At 38.9% G+C, this 15,754-nt stretch overlaps 1 long non-coding RNA gene across 2 annotated transcripts in view; it reads left to right on the plus strand.

Moving 5' to 3' along the window:
- The window catches only part of LOC132025075 (uncharacterized), a 356,101-nt gene that overhangs the window by 167,972 nt on the left and 172,375 nt on the right, over positions 1–15,754 (plus strand). The gene's annotated exons all lie outside the window — the stretch shown is intronic.

The following is a 15,754-nucleotide window of genomic DNA, read 5'->3' on the forward strand; positions in this document are numbered from 1 at the left end:
GGCTTGGGGACCTGGTGGCTTAAACTTTCGATCTCATGCCAGGACTGATCTAACACTAGAGCATTGCTGTCCAGAAGAAAAATATAATGCAGGTCTCAGATTTGAGCTACATATATACTTTTCCATAATTTTCTAGTAGCCACATTTTTAAAAATGTATACAAAAATAAGCAAAATGAATTTTAATAATGTGATTTATTTAACCCAACATATACTGAATATTATTGTTTTAACATGCCATCAGTAAGACATTTATTAATCAGATTTTTATATTCTTTTTTTCATACTAAGTCTGTGAAATCTGGGTTTATTTTACATTTATAGCACATCTCAATTTGGGCTAGCCACATTTGAGCACTTCATAGCCATATATGGCTAGTGGCTCCCCTATTGGATAGCACAGATCTAGAGCCCAGGGGCAAGACTCAGCTTGTGAGTGGGAGTCCAGTGGCCTTTGCTAGGGGAGGAATGACTTGGACTTCTGGGGGACTGGAAGCAGGGTGCCTGCTAGCTGCCAGATTAATTTCACAAAAGGAAGATCTTAGCATGTCCTTTGATTTGCTCAAAAGCATTTACTATCAAATAACAAGAACAGCATCCTTTTACTCTTCCCTTATTGCATGTTGGAGTATCCGGATTCCTCAGTGTGACATTGGCAGTCCTTCTCCGTGTCTATTTGACCTGTACTGATGGTGTTTTCTCCTTCCATTCTCCCTTCATCTGTGATTGTACCATCTCTGTTTTTTAAAATACAACAGAAGTCCTCCCTTGTAACGTGTTTAGTTAACTAGTTTATTGGAAGAAGTCATCGAAAGAGGACTTAATAATGTATAAACTTAGGGGTGCCTGCCTGGCTCAGTGGGTGAAGCATGGGACTCTTGATTTTGGCCCAGGTCTTGACCTGAGGGGTTCCTGTTGCGTGTGGGGCTTGCTTGGGATTCCCTCTCTCCATCTGCCCCCCTCCCCTACTTGTGCTCTCTCTCTCTCTAGAAAAATAAGTATAAAAATTACATATACCTCAAACATTTTATTTTTATACTTAGAAGATATATTGTATATTCATTTGAGGAAGGGATAGGACATTTCTTTTTTGTCTGTTTGAGAGAGAGACGGGGAGAGGGGGAGGTGTGGAACCAAACTGGGGCTTGATCTTACAACTCTGAGATCGTGACCTGAGCTGAAATCAAGAGTCAGATGCTCAACCCACTGAGCCATCCAGGCACCTTGGGACAGAAGATTTCTTCAATGTGAGTCATATTACTGAAGTTCTTTCTAACATTTCTTGCATAAACGAACTCATAATGCATAGTATATATTAAACCTATTTAAAAGACAATCTGATTATAGATCTTTGTGGATTTTTACTATTTTCTCCAAAATCTTTGTAGTTGTTGTGGCCACATCTATATTGTTAGCACAAGTTTTTAGCCCCTTACCTTTAAGGAGTCCTTTCAAAACATTCAACTTCATTTGCATGGAAACAACAAGTCTCTTTTCATGTCATATTGGTTTATGTACTATTTAATTAAATTATATGTTACAATGGCAGTTACATCTGGCCTAAATAGGTTCAGCAAGAAACACAGCTGGCTCATGGGAGGCATACAACTCATCTGGCGGAAGTAGATGGGAACAGATGTTTCAGGGTAGCCTACCACCGGCCCTGAGTACCAGCATTTACAATAAGGCTTACAGAAGGAAGGGAGGATGCTGGTAAATCAGGTGAGCTGGTTCACAGATTCTAGAGATTATTTTGCCCATTCTTGTTGGTCTGCCTTGTTCTTGCCCTGCCTCTCCTCTTGGTTGTACCTTTGTTTTCATCTCCAAACCCTTGTGGTAGAAAATCTTTGGTAGATTTTGGTATGCAGAACACTGGCCCCCAAAAGAGACCCATAATCTAATCTCTGGAATCTGTGAACATGACAAATGGGATTTTGCAGGTGTGATTAAGTCAAAAATCTTGAGATAGGGAGATTATCCTAGATTATCCAGGCAGACCCAATGTAATCACATGGGTCCTCAAAAGCAGAGAACCTTTCCTGTTTGTGGTCCCAGGGACAATTCTTCTATGGAAGAAAGACAACAAAGAGCTGAGATGTTGCTGCTTTGAAGCATGGATGAAGGGGGCCCCGAGCCAAGGAATGTTGGTCTCTAGAAATGAAAAAGGCAAGGGAATGGATTTTCCCCTACAGCCTTCAGAAAGGAATGTAGTCCTGCTGACACTGGATTTTAGTCCAGGGAGACTCAGGTTGGACTTCTAATTTACAGAACTGTGAGATAATAAATTTGTGTTCTATTAAAGCCACTAAGTGAGTGGTAGTTTGTTAGCAGAAATAGAAAGCTAATACAAAATCTCTTCAATTGTCCAGGCACATCTCAATATCCTCTGTGAAGATTTTCTTGATACCTGTGATTGGTAGGAATTTTTCCTCTTTTAGACTTTCTATCCTTTTTATTATACTGACCTTAATTTTCCTCCTGCTGTACTCATCAGTACTGACTATAGGCTCTTGATCAGCAGGGACCGTACTTACTTTTATGCCATATATTTGGATAGTCTCTAGGTTTTGGCTTCATACGGACCTGTCCTGTGCAATAGGGTAGCCACTAGCCACATGTGGCCACCTAAATGTAAGTTAATTAAAATGAAATAAAGTTTAAAATTCCATTGTTTTTCCCCCCCATCTCATTAGCCACATTTTAGAAGCTCAAAAGCCACGTAGAGTTAATGGCTTCTATATGGAGCAACACTGATCTAAAACATTCCCATTACTTCAGAAAGTCTTACTGGATAGCACTGTTGTAGACTGTTAGTTTTGGTGTATTTGAACAATAATTTCTTGACTCTTGTAGAGGTGCTTTGACTGAGATGTGTTTGAGGGCGATGGTTATGCTCTGACCTTTCTTTCGAGAAGGAGGCTTTTGAAATACACATTTCAGCTGTATCACTCAGGGTCTTGGAAGGGAAGCTGTGGCATTCCTTCAAGGGACGAGTGTTCAAGGACAGCAAAGTGTGGCTAAGAGTTTAGAGAACTAACAAAAAGTGTCGAGGCAGCCAGAGTTTAACAAAGTGGGAAGCTCTTACCATTTGGGGCTGGTGTGTTATTAGGGTCATGGCAAGCGTTATTCAACAGAGCTGCAGTCCCGAATACAAGCCGCCTCTAACAGAGATGTGACCAAAGCAGAGAGGAGCAGGGCAGGGATTCCTCAACCTCTCTCTTCTGCTGAGTGCCAGTCTCCATCCGAACCCAACCTGGAGTCCGCCAGGAAGAAGCCTGGGAGGGACGGTCTGCGGGGTGAGCCTCCTGAGCACAGAGCAGAGAGAAAGGCAGAGAGTGGATTGAGGGCTGAGGAAAAATAGAAAATAATTAGCACTGTGGTTAAGAGCATTACATCACATTCCTCAATTTAGAGATATTTGTTTTAGAGGTAAGTGATTAAAAAAAGGTTTCCTTTTCTAGAGCGATAGCTACATTTCAACATTGCAAATAATAACGCCATTTCGCTGTGACATTCTGGAAGACTGGAGTAAACTCTACCGTCTATGTGAGGTCATCAGGCTTGCCTATCTGAGCTTCTCTTTCCCTGGCCTATAATTCTTATTTATATTTTATTTTGTCCTGTTTTATTTTTAACTTATATTTTCCCAATTTTACTGTAAGTATTTCTTTGTGTTTCCATTGTGAATTGAGGCAGGAATAAAACAAATAGATAAACGACCTTTTTTTTTTTTCTTTTTTTAAACCCACAGAATCACCTAGCATTGTGTCTTGCCCACGGTTGGCTTGTTCAGTTAAGTGCAGACAAATTCAACCAGGCGGGTAAATAATTTATATGGTAATTTCTATTTCTACCCATAGCTGATACTGATTATTCTATTCCATGTCTGTTTCTTCTACCTGAAATGTCTGGGTAACTTCTAACTTTCTACATCCTCAGAGGGCATAATAAAGGGAACTTAAAACCGAAACTCTGATAATGCAAGTGAAGTTTTAACCGTATGAGTCACAAACTCAAAAAAGGAGTTCTTCCATCAGGCCCTGACTGTTTTGGTGAGAGTCGGGGACTTTTATGAGAGAATTTTACAGAACTAGGCAAGATGAAATAATAGCTGCCTAAAATGAATACGTGGCTGGAGATTAACAGTGTCATAATTTCACCTCTTTTCACATTCATTTTTTTCCCCCACAATGAACTGTTCTGCCGAAGTCACAGATTCTTAGACACAAGGATGAGAAAGGACAGTTGAAAAGAATTCGGGTTTGTAGAAATCCTCTTCGGTTTCTGTGTTCAAGTGTTTAGTGTCTCATGCCTCAGATATTTTGCTATTTTAAAAACTGTGAACATAGGACATTCTAGGAATAACATAGATATCCATTCACTACCTCCTATCTCTTCACTCCTAAGTTTTCTACAGACTCATTAAATTGTACTTTCATATTTTTTCAATGTCCAGAAACAATGAAAATTATCAAATTCAGAAACTTAGCAAAAATTATCAAAATCTCCCTTTAGTCATATTTCTTTTTGGCAACATATTCTCAGTTCCCCTTTCCCATCTTTATAATTGGTCATATATTATAAATAGGTTAGCATTTTGGATATTTACATTTTATTCCATCTGGCCATAATTCTTTTTCTTTTTAATTGGGGGCAAATTATATTTAATACATTTCATGGCAAGGCACAGCCTATCATAACATAGGTCTGTCTTTTGGGAGCTCATTGACAGAATGTTATGAATTATAATTCAGATTTGTGAGATGGAATCTTTATAACAACTTGAATCTAGACTTAAGATAAATATGTATTTTTTAAAAATTACAAAAATACTGCTCTTTGAAGGTATACAGGGCTGCATTTCCTAAAATGGACTAGGTTAAAAAATCAGTTTTCTAGATCATAAAGTTGCTTTTGTTCACAAATATGAAATAGTTTATGCATAGCCTCATTTACAATACTATTTGATAGATTTCACTTAAAATTTCTTTACTAATAATCACAAATGGAATGATTATATTAACTTTTACATGTTTTCACTTTTGCTCTAAATGGAATTTCCAGCTATTAAATTCTAAGGAAGAGAGGATTTCTTTGTTTTAGTCTGTTTATAGGAAGCCTTAAAAAACTGAGGATGGAGAAAATCATCAACATTTAAGTACTGCCTGGTAAACCCTCAAGTTTGCTGGGAATTAATGGCCTCTACTCTGTCAAGCAAAAGGATAAAGCCATTTTCAGGAGTACAGCTGTAAAGAGAAGGAGGAAAAGGTGCTTGAAGCTTATCGACCTTTTTCCAATTAATTTTTTTTGTGAACTAACATTAGTGGTGATACCTGCTTCAAATGCCTTCTTCTATTATCTTCACAGACTTGTATAAACTAAAGTTTCTCCCCCCAGACTGTGATAATTTCCAATGAATTACTAGAAGATGTTGGATTTGGTTTCCTACGTAGAACTATGTGAAATTGCTGATATTTGATGATTTCTTTTAAATTACAAAAGTGGTTCAGACTACTATTACAGAGAATTTCTTATAAACACTAGGAAAAAATTCTATAAATATAGGTCCCTGTCCCTCCAGGTTGATGCCACATGTGTACAGTCTGAGAGAGCTGTTAGGAGTTGAAGCTAATTAAACAATCTTCTACACCAATAGAGATATCCCTCCTGGTTGACCTTGGTACATTAACCAAGATTTTTGGGCAACCAAATGATCAACCAATCTGTATTTCTCCTTTTAGTACATAAGTATATTATGAGGCACTTGGTCAGATAAAATACTGCACGAGATATAAAATTTCACATCTGTGGTCTTCTGTAGAAGAAGGCAGATGAAATTTGTTCTGTCTTGCTCTTGGTAAACTTAGGCATGCTCTTGTTCTGCTCCATTCAAGTATGATTGCCTTCTTCTTCTTTTTAAAGATTCTATTTATTTATTTATTTATTCATTTGGAGGGGGGAAGGGGCCAAGGGGGAGGGAGAGGGAGAGAGAATTTGAAGTAGACTCCATAGTAAGTTTAGAGCCAACTGCCAAGTCTCAATCTCATGACCTGAGCCAAAACCAAGAGCCCAGTGGTTAACCAGCTGAGTCACCCACCCAGGTGCTCCCAGTTGCAATCTTCTAATCCCTTCCTGGTTGTTAAGGGATTAAGACCCAGCTCTAGTATTTGACCAATTTATTCTCCCCCAAGGGCACTTAGACTGACTTTTGCTCTTTGGGGCTTTGCAAGATCAAAAAACTTTCCAAAACAATCACGTAAGCCAAAGAAGATGCAGTATTTTTAATCCAAAGGACACTTACTACAGAGTTAAAGAATGCTATATAAGGTAAACCAACAATGCCTCAGTAGATGCTCAGGGCCTCTTGAGAACTCTGTCTTCCTTTCCTATTGTACCAGAAAAGCAGCCCTGGCATCCAGAGTACAGTCAAGAGAAGGACACTAGGGATGACACTGTGCTTTGCTGATGGAGTGTTTGCAGATCGGTACTCCCTAGAGCCAGAAAAGCCAGCAAATTTCTTTTATGTAAGTCAGTTGTATAGTTTCTTCACAACTGGAGGAGTGTCCTTTCAAGTGGCTTGAAATACAAGGGCCCCTCTAATTATTCAGAATGAGGAGAAAGGAGAAAATGAAGCTGTAGGCTGGCCTCAGTCAGGGAAAGTGGATACTACCCACTGCCAACACAACATTCATTGGGGTCATAATTTGGTGCAATAGTTAAGATCATCTATGAATAAAAGTTTTAAAGAATAAAGACATCCTTTTTCTTTAGTATTATTTTTTCCTGATATTTCTTCTCTACCCAATTATATTTTTGGATTGAGATCTATGTTTTTTCTGGTTACATGGACTCATTTATTAAGGAAAAGGGTAGGGAAGACATAGGCATTCAAAATTCCAGATTGCTGTGCGTGCATATGTGTGTGTGTGTGTGTGTGAGAGAGAGAGAGAGAGAGAGATAGGTATATATGTACCAGCATTTTAAACATGCCTTCTGAACCCTTTCGGAGTTCATATAGCTTGCAGATGATCACACCATTTTTTTCTAATACCTTCAAACAAAAATGCATGTTATCATCTTTTGCAGGAGCTGATTACATTTACTGTTTCTCTTCCCTTTTTCATTTTAGCCAGTTCATGTAATGAAAAGGCTTTATTTTCTGTCTCCATTTCCTTAAAGAAAGGCAGATGTCGATGTTTATAAATTTATAGGGTCTTGTGTAGCCTTGTTCCATACCTTTCTCTGAACAAGACACCTGTTTTCCTGACTATCCTTCATTTAAAAAGTTGGATTAGTGCCTTGCTGCCCTACTGCCCCTGGGCACGGGAAACAAACCCCCTTATTTAGCTGTGTTGAGTTCAGTGAGGTTCACCAGTATTTCCCAAATAGGATCATTTTGTTAGAAATTATCTGTTGGCTGAATGAAAATGCAACTCTGTTTTCATAACAGCCGAGGTTAGTTTTCTGAAAATTATTTACTTTTGTAAGAATCCTTGATTCGGATTTCCTAATAAGCTATGCTGGGTTTTAAAATATTCACCATCAAATTGACTTGAGTTTAAGATAATTAATTTTTTTTTAATTCTACCCCCAAATAAATGTCTCCCCCCTTTTGTACATACAGAGTTGCATGAAGTGGAGAAAAGACCCCAGATCTTGACAAAAAGAAGCCCCTTATACAAATAAAAGACTTACAAAAAAGACATTTTAACCAACCAAATGGAAGATGCCATTGCCCAACTGTGATTCTCCCAGGGAAACTCGCATTTGTTAGGTGCACTCTCTTGAAAATGACATTAAGGGAGGTTCACACATCCTTAGTAGTTCAAGTAGGGCTTAGCTCTTGGCATGATTAGCAAAATGGGTTTTCCAGCACATTTATTTTGGGGACTTTTTTTCACCCATGAGTCTTTAATCTGATTGCCAGACCCTTCCCTAATTTCATTGTTCTGTGTTTTTTTTTTTTTTTTTCTCTTTTGAGGATGCTATTGTGTAAAGTTTACGGGCACATTACTCAGCCTGGCAAACAGGGCGGTGGTTGGGGGGAAGGGGATGATCATTTCCTGACATTCACTTTTTACAAAGATTTGCTTGTTGCCCTGTTTGACGACACTGGCATTCTCCCCATACATTGTTGCTACTCAGTGTAACTTCTAAGAAACACTTCATTCTAAAAGATGATATTTTACCCAAACACCTTCTTGGTATGGCTATGTAAATCAAACTTTAGGGTCTATGCCATGATACGCTTTTGATGTAAGAGCAAATCTGCTTAACCTTGCTCTCCCTTATCATGTTAAACTTTTTTTTCCCCTGCTGGTGACTTCTTCTACTGAGACTAAAATGAAAACTTATGTATCTTCCTTCTGAATCCAGGTTCACATGATTGGATATAGACAGAAGAAGGCTCATGGGTTCACACAGCCGTGTATGACTAAAAAGAATTTTCTCTCCCTAGTGCAGATCCCATGAGTATTACCACCGTTTGGTGGCTCCACCTTTCCCTCAAATTCTCTCAGCCGAATTAGTCTGGTGTCCTGTCTTTTGGCTCAAGGGACTGGCCGTTTCTGTTTGTCTCCAGGTCCTCATGTCCACCTTCTTATCTTTCCATCCCCACCTCAGTGCTCCTTTATCTACAAAGCCTCCTCATGAGCCTCCTTGTCCCCCACATGAAAGGAAACTCTTCCTTTTAAAATTCTTAAGCACTTTATCTATGTTTCTCTCTTATGCCTCTAAGCATCTTTCTCTTTGTTCCTATAGTTATTTTACTGCCTGGTTTTCATATTAGAAGATAAGGTGTTCGAACAGGAACCATGTCCGATTCTCTTTGTATCTGCTCCAGACTCTGGCACAGATCTGACATATAGGAAGTGCCCCGAAATGCCTAAGGCCGATGAAGAAATCAACACAAGGAGCAAGTCAGAGCTTCCTTGGATCATAGCATTAGGTTTGATTAATCATTAAGAGATGGATTAAGATCAGCTATCTTTATGAAGTCTTGTGAAGCAGGAATGAGCTTGAACCATAGGGGAGGGATTCTGGCTCAAGAAAATTCAAGGTATGGAAGCCCGTCAGTCAAGATCTAGGATCTTTTACTAGAGAGGTTTGGAATTTCCTTCCTTGAAGTTTTAAAGGTAGGCTTTGGAGCTGTGAATGTAGGTAGGTGGGACAGGGGCAGGGGGAATTAGAACTTTCTTCTGGATTTGTTGTTGTTTCTAGGAAAACAGTGAAAAGCAGGAATTTATGGAAATAAAAGAAGAAGGTCCCGGAGGGCTCCCAAACATGAATGGGAAGCTTGATTGTATTTTGGAGGGATAGCATGTGTGCTCTCTTAAACATTGAATAAAATGAATCAGAAAAGTCATTAATGGTATTAGAATAGCTTCCTGGTTGTAATATAATGCTGTTGGTCCCAACCCCTGTAACTTCTCAGAAAATGCCTCGAAAAACAACCTATCCAAGAAAATGTACTTTGTTGGGAGGATGCTTAACTCTGGATTAGGTATGTACAATCTGTCCAGTCATGGGTTCTTTATTTCCAGGAGTCTCCACCACAGTCACACCTTTGATTAGGCACATCGAATTTTCCCCCTCAGATCTACTATGGTGATTGAATTGTTACTTTCCCCAACAAGAAGCCCAAACCCTGGTCTTCTTTGAGTTCTCCTTACAACTTGTCTCCCATACAAACAATTCTAGGTAGGCCCAGGTCCTACTTCGTTACCACTTTCCTTGGGAATAGGAGCTGGTTCTGACTTATCTTTGTGTTCTCAAAGTGGCTAAGGCTGTGCTTGGCACACAGAAAGTCTTGGACTCTGGCTTCATGAGGGTGTAGACTATGCCTCATTCACCTTTGTGATCCGTGCTCAATGTTGAGCTCTGATAAACACGTGTTAAATTATGAATGAGTGAAAAGCAGTGTATTTCCAGGAAGGAAAATACAGTCCATCCTGCTTCCAGTTCCTTTTGAAGTATAGTCGACATACAAGGTTACATTAGTTTCAAGTGTAGAACACAGTGATTCTGTAACTCCCTGCCTTATGCTCTGCCCACCACAAGTGTAGCTACCCTCTGCCACCATGCAACGTTATTACAGTGACATTGACTATATATTCTTATGCTATATATTCTTATGCTGTACCTTTTGTCCCTGTGACTTATTCCATAACTTGTTTCCAGTTTCCTTTCAAAAAGATATGGTAAGGAGTCGAATGGATGGTTAAAATGTTGACTCTTCTTTTGTCTAGTGAGACCTTGGGCTTATCACTATTCCCTGGATTTCAGTTTTTTGCTTTCATAAGAAGAAGAAGTTAAGTCTCAGATCTAATTGTATGTGGGGGAGTAAGGGAGGGAGAGAGAGAGAGAGAAGGAGCGAGAGGGAGAAGGAGAGAGAGATTTTCCTCGGGTAAAGAGAAATAATCTTTCTCACAATTAGTCTTCGTTTATATAAATTACCACAGGGTGATACCAAGGCCAAGAAAAGTTGAAGTTTAGAGTTCAAAGAGGTCCTTTTATCTCCTGAAGCTTGAAGAAGGTTTGATTTATGTTTGCAGCCTTGACTTGGGTCCACAATCTTGGGATCTAAAAATGATAAATCACATCAGCAACTAAACTCATCCTTTATAGTTTACAAAGTACCTTTGTTTGCCAGCTTCTTCCTTTCTTTCTGTCTCTCTGTCTTTCTTGTTTTGCTACAGATATTTCCCAAGCACTTTCAAATCTTTAATCTTTTCATTGGAAGTTTGTAAATACCATACGTGGTAGCCTGGGTAGATACGGTTTTTAATCGCATTTTGGCTTTAGAATTATATAGTCTTTTAATTTAAAAAGTATTTTTTTATGAAAACATTCTAACCAGCCTTGGTTTAGAACATTAGTTTGCTTCTTACTAGCAAAATGACCTTTGGCAGGTCACTTGATCTCTCTGAAACTTGCTCCCTCACCTGCAAAATGCGGTTAAGAGTGGAAGCTCTATACAGGTTTGCTGAATTAAATAAGATAATAGAGCACATGTTGCGCCCGAATCAGTAAATGCTAAAATAAATTAATCATTACTATTTGATGACCTTTTTTTTACAAGGGGGGATGGAACCCCCGTATTCTTTCCTAAAGTCTTTTAGGTTGTAGACAGCCTTGGCGTCATTGGTTTTTGATAATATTCAAAGTAAAAGCTCTCAGTTCTATGAAGTTAGGTTTAATGTTGGTGTTTGGCTTGAGAGTTTTAACTCAGGCTCCTTGACTACCATTCCTCCTGGAATTTTTTTTGTTCTTGTTTTACTTTTTTTTTGGAGTTTCTGTTTAGCAGAAACTTGGAGCCAACCCATTTTAAAGAGTTGGCTCTCTCATGCCATTTTCAAGATTCACAGAGGCTTTGTCTTTGGCCATTTTTATATCACTCTCTGTATCTTGGGTCACTCCTGAAATAGGAAGAAGTTCAAAAAGGTCTTTTTACTTTTTCTATAGATCATAATCTCCTTGGTGACACAGTTTCTTGGCTGGCAGAGATCCTGATGCTTGTCCAAAGTATGGTCTTGGCCCATTTACCTATGTATGATCCCTAAAGAACACTGATTAGAAAGTTTATAAAATTGCTATTAGAGTTACATAGAGCAAAGATGCAAGCAGCAAAAAGTGTTGCTACAGCAGTCATTGTTGGCTCAGGACAGGATTCTCCCCTTGCTACTCAGTATTTGGCCCTTAGACCAGCAGCACCAACAGCACCTGGGAGCTTGCAAGAAATGCAGAGTCTTTACCTGACAATACCTCTACTGACCAGAGTGATCAGATTTTACATTTTAACAGGTTTCTCAGGGAAACCTATGTCCAGTTCAATTTGGAAAGTACTGCTCTAATAGACATGTTCCTCAGTCCAGCCCCGTGCCTAAAGGATACAATGGCAGACCGGCTATGCGCACCAGATTCATTCCCACACTGACTACTACTCACTCACCTGCTCTTGAGCTAGTTTCATTTTATTCTGTCTTGATATGTTCACTGTCTTCCCATTTTTACCATTTTGGCAATGCACTCAAATTAAACTTTGGGGATGCTTGACTCCCCAGCTTTGCTCACCATTTAACAATAAGGATGGTTTTCCTGCAGATTGCTGGTCCCAAACCCCTTATGCCTCTCTGTTTTCAGGGGCAGCTCCATTAGGAAATCCTTCAGTACTTCCCTGCTCAAGCCATGGTCAACAGGGCCTTCCAAAATGTATGTATTCAGAAAAGTGCATGCAAGTGCTCATGGGTGTGCATGTGTAGTACCAATGTAGCCAGATACACTGAGCCCCAAAGGAAAAGTACAGATATTAGTGAGACACTTTATGAATATGGTGATAACTATTTTAAGAGATGGTAGCTCTTCTCTGCTGACTAGATCTTCTTCTTAATTGTGGGTGCTATATTTATCATACATAATTTTTATTAAATCTGATTTCTATAGCTGATGCCCTTATACTGAATTTTAAACATTTGATTCTGTCTTTCTTCAAACAAATTAAGGCACCAGGGCAAGATATGATTTTTAACGATCTTATATTTTGGGGAGAGGGGAGTTTTTGAATTTCTTCAACATTGAAATTTTTTGCGTGCACAGCAAAATACCAAAAGGAAATAAATTCAGTGCAAAGAAATGAGGAGCACAATGACCTTGGATGTTTTCATCATATTTTTTGAAATATTCTTCCTCCCTTTTGTAAGGTTTCATAGTGAAATAACACCCTTGTCAAAATGTCTAAGCACTCCAATAATAAGTGATGGAGAAATGGTGACAGAGAGAAAACAGGGGCTTCTAGCTCATGAATATAGCATCTGCACAAAGCTTTCCACTCTTACGTGCTTCACAAGAGTAAATACTTTAGAACCACAGTCTTGATGAAAGTAAAAGTGACTGTCAGTAATGTCCACTTTCTCTGAGAGAGACGTTCAACTTTAATGTTATTAAAAATGAGAACTTCACCTATTTTTAGCTTTCTCTTTGGTCACCAAGGTTGTTGTTTGAATACTGGCAGGAAAAAAAACCCAACCACCTAGTAATGCCTATTTTATGTTAGCATGTGCTAATGAGCTAAGAAAATTTTCTTTCCTCTAGTTTGGAAACCTTGGTATAGAAGGAGGAAAAAAAAAAGTTTGTATTAATGGCGGTTCGTGTGTCTGTCATTTAATTAGAACCAGGAGATGTCATGTGATCTGGTACTCCTGTCAAGACTTAACTGCCTTCTTGTCCTTTTCTCCCAGTACATGAGTATTGATTATATTTGGATTAAATAAGATAATGGTAGAAAGATACTTAAAAACTGTACATTACCCGGCAATGTTACTCTATCTTATAAAACTGACTGTATAATCTGATGAAGAAATTTAAAGAAATGCCCTGCTTGCTGATGATGGCTTAACGTATAAACTGTCTAGGTAAAACGTGCCTTGTGACTGACATTTGCGATCTGTTGCACTAAAGAAGAGAGTAATGCAGAGTTTTCTTTGCAGCAAGGCACTGTGTTTGGGGTACCTTTTTGTTCTGGGTGGCTTGTCTTCTCACCCCTGAAATCAGGCCTCTGGTGGTTGTTTGGCTCTACCCCGGCCAGGTCCTGGCCTGGTGCAGGCTGGTGGCATTGCCTACCACGTGGCCTATCAGAGGACTTTCTTTGCCCAGTGAGAGGGCCTGCATTTTCCTATGAGCCAGATCTTCAGGATTCTGCTTGGAAGAAGTCATTCCATACTTTTGTTTAAAAACCGTGATACGTTTGATTTGTAGAGTTTTCTAGCATATAAAAGTAAGCTATAGTTGAGAACTGTACTGACCAGTCTAGCCACCGCTAGCCATGGTTGGCTATTGAGAACTTGAAGCATGGCCAGTACCAATTGAGATGTACACTTAGTAAAAAAATGCACACTGGATTTAAAAAGCTTAGTAAAAAGAGAGAGACAGAGAGAGGGAGAGAAGAGAGAAGGCAAAATATTTCTTTAGTGGTTTTTTTAGGTTGATTAATGTTGAAATGGTATTTCAGATCTATCTAGTTCCTTAGCCCGCTCAGGCTGTTACAACAAAATATAATAAACCGGGTAGCTTATAAAGAGCAAAAATTTATTTCTCCCCGTTTTGGAGGTTGAGAAGTCCAAGATCAAAGCACCAGCAGATTTGATGTCTGGTGAGGGCCCATTTCCTGATTTGTAGATGACAAGCTCTTCACTATAACCTCACATGGCAGAGAGTTAAGGGAGTTCTCTGGAGTCTCTTACATAAAGACACAAATTCCACTCATGAGGGGCTCTGCCCTCATGCCTAATCACCTTCCAAATACCAACATTGAGGATTAGGTTTTGATATATGAATTTTGAGGAGGCATATTCAGTCTACAGGATTGGGCTAGATGAAAAATGTTATTAAAATCCATTTCATTTTATTTTTTTACTTTTAAAAATATAGCTACTAGAAAACTTTAAATTATGTATGTATCAGAAAATCAGAGAGCACGAAAGTTATGAGGAAGTGAAGGCATCTATTGGTCAAAGGTCATTTTGCAGTTTGGACTCAGACCAGCAGGATTATACCAACTGAGTGGTTCTTTTCCATGAAGTAAGAGAGTTTAAGTCACAGCTACAGCAAGGCAGAACATTTCTGGTGGAAACAAAGTCGTTGAAAAGGAAGTCAATTGTTGTCCCTTCCGTAAATGTAGGGTTGAAAATCTCTTCAGCTGGAGAAGATACAGGTGACAAACGAAAGGAACCTATGGGGATTTGTGACGCTGAGTTGCTATGAAGCATTTAAACGTACCTTTTTTTTTTTTTTTTAAGATTTATTTATTTGACAGAGAGATCACAAGTAGGCAGCGAGGCAGGCAGAGAGAGAGGAAGTGAAGCAGGCTCCCCGATGAGCAGAGAGCCCGATGGGGGGGCTCAATCCCAAGACCCTGGGATCATGACCTGAGCCGAAGGCAGAGGCTTTAACCCACTGAGCCATCCAGGCGCCCCTCATCATAGTTCTTATTGCAATTTGTAATGATATATTTGTACAATTTGTAATGATATATTCATATATTCAATTATAATTTTGCCTTTCCTGCTGAACTGTAACTGTGCGATGGGGTCTGGCTTTTTTTTTTTTTTTTTTTTTGTTCTCTGTGGTGGTCCCAATGCCTGGGACCTAAATAAGTATTTGTTGGATGGATGGATGGATGGATGGGTGTATGGATAGATGGACAGACGGATGGGTGGATTTATCATGAGGAACTCTCTTAATATCAGTTATCTTATCATGACACTAATTCCATTTTGGTAATCTTTTCTTCTCTTTGGTCTTTGGGGATCAGTTTTTCTGTGAAAAAAAGGAAGGCACAGCACAGGCTGAGTGATTTTGCCATTGTTAGTTGATACCCTGGGCCTGTCCCTTCCTTGTTAGTTTTTTCTTTTTGCTTAGACCATATCTTAAGAGCCGTGTTTGTTATCTAGAATGATTAACTCCCACCTTCCCCTAAAGCCTCATCTTGTTCAAGATAACAAGTTTTTCTTTTTTCCTTGTTTTGTTTTTGTTTGTTTGTTTTGTTTGTACTGGTCTAGTCTTCTTTGTTTTCATTATGGGTTTATATTATCTGTCTTCTGTCCTTTATCCTTTCCTTCTTATATGGAAATTGTTATGTATATTTAAAAAATAATTTTAAATGCCCCATTTGTCTTCTGAAAAGAGTTTAGAGTCCTTTAGAACTCAGAGTCTAAATTCCTTTTAGTCCTCTGCAATGAGAACACACCTTTTTAAAAATA

Source organism: Mustela nigripes, chromosome 9 (assembly GCF_022355385.1).
Source record: "Mustela nigripes isolate SB6536 chromosome 9, MUSNIG.SB6536, whole genome shotgun sequence".
Lineage (NCBI taxonomy): Eukaryota > Metazoa > Chordata > Mammalia > Carnivora > Mustelidae > Mustela > Mustela nigripes.